Below are 8,352 nucleotides of genomic sequence, written 5' to 3'. Positions count from 1 at the left end.
ATACTTCACAAAAGAGAGCCATAACCCAGAAGGGTTCCTCCAGTCCACACTTCACTAAAGAGAGCCATAACCCAGAAGAGTCCCAAAAACAGAGCAGAATCTCTGATGAGAGCGGGCTCCACAGCCACTCTGTACCTGTGTGAGTCAGGGGACCACAGACACAACTGATGCTCCAGAATGAACCCTCAAGTGTGGACTCTGGGTACCACAGAGTATTCTCCCCTTGAAGAGATGGCCTCGTTATTGGGCAGGAACCCAGGCAGGAGGTCCTGACCTGCAAATTGGCTTGCTTGCTGGGTGAATATTTTATTTCTTTTTCAAATTAGATTATTCATTTTATTGTATGTAGAAGTGTTTTGCCCGCATGTATGTCTATGCACCATATGTGTGCTTGGTGCTCCGAGAGGCCAGATGAAGACACTGCATCCCCCTCATATAGGTTCCAAGTCCACCTACCCAACCTCGAACACATTTCCAGAGAAGCACATTTTCCCTTTGTCCCCTCTGGTGCTCCTCCTGCAGCTCTGCAGCAGATCCGCCCAGACAGGACTCCCTTCCTCCCTCAGCTGTGTTGCTTTGCTGACCAAGTCCCGGCCACTGTGCTAATTAGGTCATCTGGGTCAGCCTTTCCTGGTCACTACTTATCTCAAAACAATAGCTGCTGACTCAGCATGCTGCTATAGCCTTTTTTCCCCCAGAAAGGGTAGGTAGTCACTATGGCGTCATGGAGAGGTCTGCCACCTTTCTAATTCAGGACTTCCCCTTCTTTTCTGCCTCTCCCAGTAGAACTCCTTCTAGAACTACAGCAGACCAACTTCATTTCACGTAGGTAACAATTCCCAAAACTCCTCAAGGGCTAGGCCTCATCCAAACTGTTTATCTGCCTTACTCACATAATTCTCTCTGTAGCACATAGTGCTCGGCCCTGTGAGGTAGGCACTCCTCTTAGTGTCAGTCAATAGGCTGAGGAAATTTGAGTATGAAGGAATTTAAGAACATAGCTAGAGCTTCATGTAAGGAGGAAGTCAGGATTCCAACCCAGGCTGCTGAGGTTTGGAGTACTTTGTCTCCTAGAACACTATGTCGCTAGGCTGCCACAGGCACACACACGGATGTCCAGTCCTTCCCCAAGAACAGATCATATGACATGTAGACTACCGTGCATGTACATGTGTGTGTGTATGCATGCATACCTGCTTGTAAAACCAGATGCCTGAAGAGGGAAGAGAAGGCACACATGAGGAAGGCAAGGAAGAAGCTAGCTTTTCTCCATGCTCCTGGCTGTGGGAGGCAGACTAGGAGAAATAGAAGGGGGGAAGGCAAGGCGTGGGAGCTGGAGGAAAGGAACACGGAAGGCTGAATGGAGAGAAGGTGACAAGTAGCCTATGTATGGGCAAGATAGGTGAGAGGGCTGCAGAGCTGGCAGGGTGTTGGAGCCACCGTGACAGCTGCAGGTTAAACTGTTAATGACAGTAGAAACTGGCTGATGTTTACAACTATTATTCTTATTCTTATAATATTATTAATTATTATCATAAGGGTCTCATGGATCCCAGGCTGGCCTGAAACTCACTGTGTTGCCAAGAAAGACTCTGAACTGTGGGTCTTCCTGCCTTGGCCTCTGGAGGGCTGAAAATCCTGGTGTGTGCCACCACAGGAGGTTTGCGTCCTGCTAGGGATCAAACCCAAGGCTTCGTCGTCTTTTCACATGCCAGGCAAGCACTTTACTAACTGAGCTACATCCATAATCCCATAGACTTCTTACTGACCAAATTTTCCCCAAAGCTTGAGACACCTGTGGCCTCTCAACAAGGCTATCCTGGGACAAGAATTTGCAAGGGGACCAAAAAGCCAAGCTGGAGGCCAAACACACGTGTCCCTGCCAATGAGACTCAGGCACAACTAGAGTGCTGGTTCTCTGGCAGATGACTGGACTGGACCCTCGAAAGGCCGGGAAAGAGGAGGGCCATCCGCAAGGCCCTAGGCATGTCTCGTCAGCAGGCAGTGTCCTTTGGAAACCACTCCAGAGAAAACAGAGACAAAGAGTTTCCTTCCTCCTTCATCAGGTTAGAAATTCCCCTGAGGTTCTCTCAGGAGCCATGTGTCTGTCTTTAGAAGAATCCTAGGCAGTGGTCAAAGTTTTTAACCGACCCTATAAACAGGAAATGTAGAGAGAGGCAAGATTAAAAAGACATGTGAACGTCCTTGGCGGCTGGGGGCGGGTGTGTGTGAAGGGAGTGTTGCTGGCTCTTGACACTGTGAACAAAACAAAGGAAACACAGATTTTTCCGCGTTGCATTTGATGGACATGGGAGCTTGGACCAAAAGCCTGAATGTGAGCCCAGAGGGAGACGGGTGAGTGGGAAGGGAAGGGAGGAGGAGGAGGAGCTCGGAAAAATGGAGTCATCCTGACTTGTCTTCACTTCCTCTGCCTCTCCCTTCCTCAGCATGTTCACAGTCACAGAGTTCTTCCCTTTGCATTTATAGTCTCTGTTTCCTGAATCCCTGCCACCCATATTCTAAATGCTTCCTGCCTCTCCCTTGGACTCTGACTCAGAGTCGAGTCAGGGTTAGAGTTAGGGCTAGGGTTAAGGTTAGGATTAGAGAGTTAAGGTTAGGGTTAGAGGGTCAGGGTTAGAGTCAGGGTCAGGGTCAGGGTTAGAGTTAGGGATAGGGTTAGGGATAGGGTCAGGGTTAGTGTTAGGGATAGGGTTAGGGTCAAGGTCAGGGTTAGAGTTAGGGATAGGGTTATGGTCAGGGTTATAGTTAAGTTTAGGGTCATGGTCAGGGTCAGGGTTAGAGTTAGGGTTAGTGTCAAGGTCAGGGTTAGAGTTAGGGATATGGTTAGGGTTAGTGTCAGGGTTAGAGTTAGGGTTAGAGTCAAGGTCAGGGTTAGAGTTAGGGTTATGGTCTAGCTCAGGGTCAGAGTTAGTGAATTAGGACTAGTGTCAGGGTTAGGGTTAGTTGGTCAGCGTTAGGGTCAGGGTTGAGTGGTCGGAGTAGCTCCAGTCTCTCTTCCTCCCACCCGTTTCTCACCACTTGTTCTTCACCTCCTAGAATACCTTCAGACCATTCTCGCACTGTGAGTCACTTTCTCGTGACCCACTGCTTAGCTCTACTACTTACTTTAGTATAATATAAAGAGATGAAACCGAAGTAGACTAGACCTATTGAGATTGATATTTTTTGTTGTTGTTCTACATAGTGTAAACCCTGTATCCAATAACACATAGATCGTTTAGCATCGACTCTGTTCCTCTTGGAGCATGTCCCCTCCCCCACCACTCCCACTGTTACAACCCCAAATTTCTCCAGATATTGTCAAATGTCTGCTCAGGGTCCCACATTGCCTCTGGCTAAGGCCCACTGTCCCTGATACAAATAGCCACTCTGACACTGAGTTCCCTTAGGTACACGATATAACGTCTCTCAACTCCAATTTCCTTAATATTAGCACAGGGTTAAATAACACCTACCTGAGGAGCCATGGTGAGAAGTAAATAATTTCCTGTCTATGGTAAATCATCATGCATGAAAGAAATTTGTATTCCCTCAGCCTGTGTACAGTGACTCAGTCCCGGCCAGTCTAGCACATATATGTTGAATGGATGGTGAATGAGCAAACGGATAGAAGAAAATGTCACATCTTGGTTCATCTTTTTTTCTTTTTCAGACAAGGTCTGGTTCTATAGCCGAGGCTAGCTTTGAGCTCTCAATCCTGCCTCTGCCTCCTGAGTGCTGCGATCTCAGGCATGCAGCACCTACCCCACCCAGAACTGTACTTACTGCTCTTCTTGACTTGTTCTTTCATCCAGAAGGCCCCAGTTATTGTTACTCTGTGCAGTACAAACCAGAGGCTGCAGTACAATTGCCCCCCCATCCTGGATGTATCCTGAGAGCATCTATCTACATGTTAGTATAAGAGATAAAAGTTTTGATAAACTAGGGTTTGTCAAAGGGAAACAGAGACATCCAGACAGAGGAAACAGGACCGTATTCAATCTTTTTTTCTTTTTTTTACATCAGGAACTCACTAACCCTAGGAATGACATGAATCTGTTCTGGAGGATGAGACACTCCCAACTGTTATCACCTGTCAACAGCTTACCTTGTAATCACAAGGACAATTAAAGTTCAGTGGACACCTTGGAGAGGGGCATCCAAACTGTAGAGGGCTTCATAAGAGCTTCTGAATATAAATGGTGGGGCTGCCCTGCCCATAGCAGGCACAGTGGGTACACTCAGAAAACAGTGCTTACATAAGGGCACTAGAGAGAGATAGACCAGCCACATTGAACTTCCTGCTGTCCGTGGAACCCTTTAGGAACACTTCGACATAATAACTCCTCTTGCCTTTTTGCAAGGCCTTTGGCTTCTATGTTAGTTGCTTTTCTGTCACTGTGATAAAATTCCATGACCAGAAGTAATTTAAGGAAGAAAGAATTTTCGGTTCCAGAAGGGTGCATCCATCGTGGCTGAAGAAAGCACAGTAGGGCAGTGGGAACAATGAAACTAGCCAATCACATTCTTATCCATGCACAGGAACCAAAGAGAGTTTCAGTGAGAGACTATACACCCTCAAAGCCTGTTTCCATTGAAGTACTTTCTCCAGCAAGACTTGATTCTGGACACATCGCTCTTTACCTACACTCTGCCCCGAGTCCTGGAGAGTGATCTCTTAAATTAACACACTTCACAAATAAGCATGCTTTTCCTTAGATCATACGGTCACCATGCAGGCTCTTTGAAATCTGCCCACATTTCTGAGTCTTTTTCTTCCTTTCTGTTTCTTTCAGATGCTAGCCAGACCCAAATTCTGCTTTCTCTGATTCTTTGGCCCTTTTCGCCCTTTCTCAGAAGCTATCTCCCAGTTTCCACGTGGCTGCTTGTCTATCTCCAAAAGGCAGGGCCCTTTCTCTTTCCTCCATTTCCCTCCTCCAGGCAGCTGCCAGGATTTATAATTTGCCTGCCTTACAGTGTGACTCTTCTTTTCAATTCTAATATAATTTTTTCTTGAGCTTTAAAGAAGAAATACACTCCTCTTGAGTTGTCAATTTGCCCAATTTAAATTGAACAGATGAATGAATGAGATGAAGGAAGGAAGAAAGGAAGGAAGGGAGGGAGGGAGGAAGGAAAGAAGGAAGGAAGGAAGGAAGGAAGGAAGGAAGGAAGGAAGGAAGGAAGGAAGGAAAAAATATCCAAGCCTCTGGGTAGTTTGGTTTATTCAAGGAGGAAAAAGATTTTCCAATTTAGACCTTGTAACTGAAGTGACATGATTTCAGGACCAACAAATAAGTGGGTCTTTAGGACCCTTGGCAGGAGGCTTTTCTCAGGAACTGGAAGGGAACTAGCTGGTGGGTACAGGCCCTTCTCACACAGCCTTCTGAGGCGTTTTGAGGGGTACTGGGCCCCTCCTAGAAGTGTGGGAAAGGCTCCACACCATTTTGCTCTCTTGGTGTTGCCTTAGAGAAGGGATTAGACTTGCCTCCATCATCCTCCCACTCAGCCTGGAATTCAAGCTGCAGAGGCGTGGGAGGGGAAAGCCCAGTGGTCTTGTTGAGGTCTGTCCCTGCCCCCACCCCACCCCGGCATAGCTGTAGCCATTTTGTTCCATGCCCACCAGCTATTTCAGCTGTAATATGCCCGTCAGTCATTGACACAGGAAGAGAACGTGATTCAGAGCAGGGTCATACTGACCACACACCCTATTCTATGCTGTATGGTCTGAGATGTGTTAATCTTGAAATTCAACAACCATAAGCTCCACCTAGGATCAATCAAAGTAAAGTTCAGTTAGAACTATTCTAGCTAGCTAGCTGGGGTCAGAGCCAAGCACTAGGCAGCACTTCCTACACCTGCACATGAGCTCATTGTGGGTTTTTTTTTTCCTTTATAAACAGGCCCTGAGAAATGTTCAGGATCATAGCCTCAGCCCCCAAATTCTGACCTACACCTCTAATCAGTCAGTCTTAGGGTGTGCATTCAATAAACCATCCCTTGTCTGACTGAAGTCAGTGTTTGTGTGGTTTGTGAGCGACTCTGGGACCCTAACACTTCCATCAGGGTAGACTACATCGTAGAGCAGAGCAGTCCAAGACACAGCCTAGCACCAGAGTCCTCTGTGGGGTGAGATGTCCTGTGGCAGGGTGTTGGAGCTTGGAGATAGCTCAGATCTCAGTAACACAGCAGACTGCAGGCAGGAGGCGGGGGTGGGGTGGGGTGGGGTGGGAGGGACAATTGTCCAGATAACAAGTACATTGGGGCAAGAAAAGCCTTTCTAACAATCTTCCCATCCCATTGCCACCACACCCTGTGTCCCCACGTGAGGGACACTTCCAGGATGTTTTCAGTGGAGGCTCAGGCTCACAGAAGAGGAGAGCAGGCAGACTGCAGATCTGTCACACAAGAAGGCTTAGGGCAATTACCAAGAGTCAAACTTTAAGTGTTAAGAATGAAGCATCCTGCCAGGTAGCGGTGGCACATGTCTTTAAGCCCAGCACTTGGGAGACAGAGGCAGGCAGATTTCTGAGTTCGAGGCTAGCCTGGTCTACAGAGTTCCAGGATAGCCAGGGCTATACAGAGAAACCCTGTCTCGGGGGGAAAAAAAAGATAAAAAAATTTAAAAGGGGCTGGAGAGATGGCTCAGCGGTTAAGAGCACTGACTGCTCTTCCAGAGGTCCTGAGTTCAGTTCCCAGCAACCACATGGTGGCTCACAACCATCTGTAATGGGATCTGATGCCCTCTTCTGGTGTGTCTGAAGACTGCTACAGAACTCATATACATAAAATAAATAAATAAATCTTTTAAAAAAATTTGAAGCATCCTGGATCTGGCCAGGTAGTCAAAGCCTTTAATCTCAGAACTCTGGAGGCAGAGGCAGGAAGATCTCTGTGAGACAAGGCCAGCCTGGTCTACAGAGTGAGTTCCAGGACAGCCAGGGCTACACAGAGAAACCCTGTCTCAAAAACAAACAAACAAACAAACAAACAAAATAATCTAGATTTGAGGTTAGACTGAAATGGACCTGACTTTCTCATGACCCTGAAAGCTGACTCCAGGTTTTAAGCCTCGACTTCCTTGTCTGCGAAATGAAGACAAAAGGCCATTAAATAAGGAAATCCAATCAAAATGTCCACTGCATTTCAACACAGACACTGAATAAGCCCTGGGCTTGTGTTAGTGATAGTTTTTATCTACAGAACTTTTCCTGCTTACTTTTCATCCCTCTTTCTAGAAGCAAGGGACAATATGAACTCAGTTATTTGCTCAAACCTACGTCCGTTCACGTCTTGATAATCTCCTTCCAAGGATCCCACCACTGTTCTGAACTCTGAGATACCACAGCAGATAAAATCACAAAAACCTCTACTCTTGGGGCTGCAGAAACGGGTCAGAGGTACACGCCGTTCCCATAGAGGGCCCACATCTGGCAGCTCATAACAGTCTGTGAAGCTCCTGGGGATCTGCTGTCCTTTCTAGCCACCATGATGCCCCATGTACATGCATGTACACATAACTAGAAGTAAAAACAAAAACTCAAGCAAAACAAACCCTGCCCTTGTAGAGCTTACACTGGATTGGGGGATGCCAGGCAATGAACAGAAAGTATAAGTGATCGTGAAATGCTAGAGAAAGAGTCATGAGCGAACCCTAAGTGAGGAAGGCGCTTGATGGGAGATGGCTGCAATCCACAAAGAAAATCCAGAAAAGACTGAGCCAAGGGAAGAGCATTTCCGAGAAAGAAACCCCTGAGTGCAAAGGCCCCGAGGCATGCACCGGGTTCCATCGCTTCTACACCTTCGACCACGGATCCTAACAAGCTCAGACCAAAAATTAACATGAGAGGACAATGTGAGTGTGCCAGATTTGCACACAGTTGTTTTCTCCTGCACTGCCGGGTAACAGTTATCCACACCACATTTTCCCCGTATTAGATACTATTAATAAGGTGATTTAATATAGGTTGTATCCGAACACTACTCCATTGTATGATGGGACTCGAGCATCTGTAGATTTGGGAATCTTCAAGATAGTCTCTTGATGATCTTGACAGAGGGACAACTGTACCAGGACAGAGCCAGAGGCCACCACTGTTAGATGAAGAGTACAGGGAGAGGTCAAGGAGGTAAAGTCATCCTGTGCATCCTGGTGTTAAAAGCTTCCATCTAACGCCAGTTCTGCCTCGTCACAGACACAAAGCCCACAGGTCCCTGTGACTGGGTAGATCTTCCAGGAAAGGCTTCAAGGGGCTCAAAGTTAGACACTAGGAGAGGGGTGAGGAATCCCATTTGTAAATAATTGTGATGTAACTTTTTTTCAGACCTCAGATCAGAATATAAGTTTGAAAAGTA

This window comes from Grammomys surdaster, unplaced genomic scaffold, assembly GCF_004785775.1.
Source record: "Grammomys surdaster isolate TR1022 unplaced genomic scaffold, NIH_TR_1.0 721, whole genome shotgun sequence".
NCBI lineage: Eukaryota > Metazoa > Chordata > Mammalia > Rodentia > Muridae > Grammomys > Grammomys surdaster.
The sequence above is the reverse complement of the archived record's forward strand: the minus strand, read 5'-3'. Positions refer to the sequence as shown.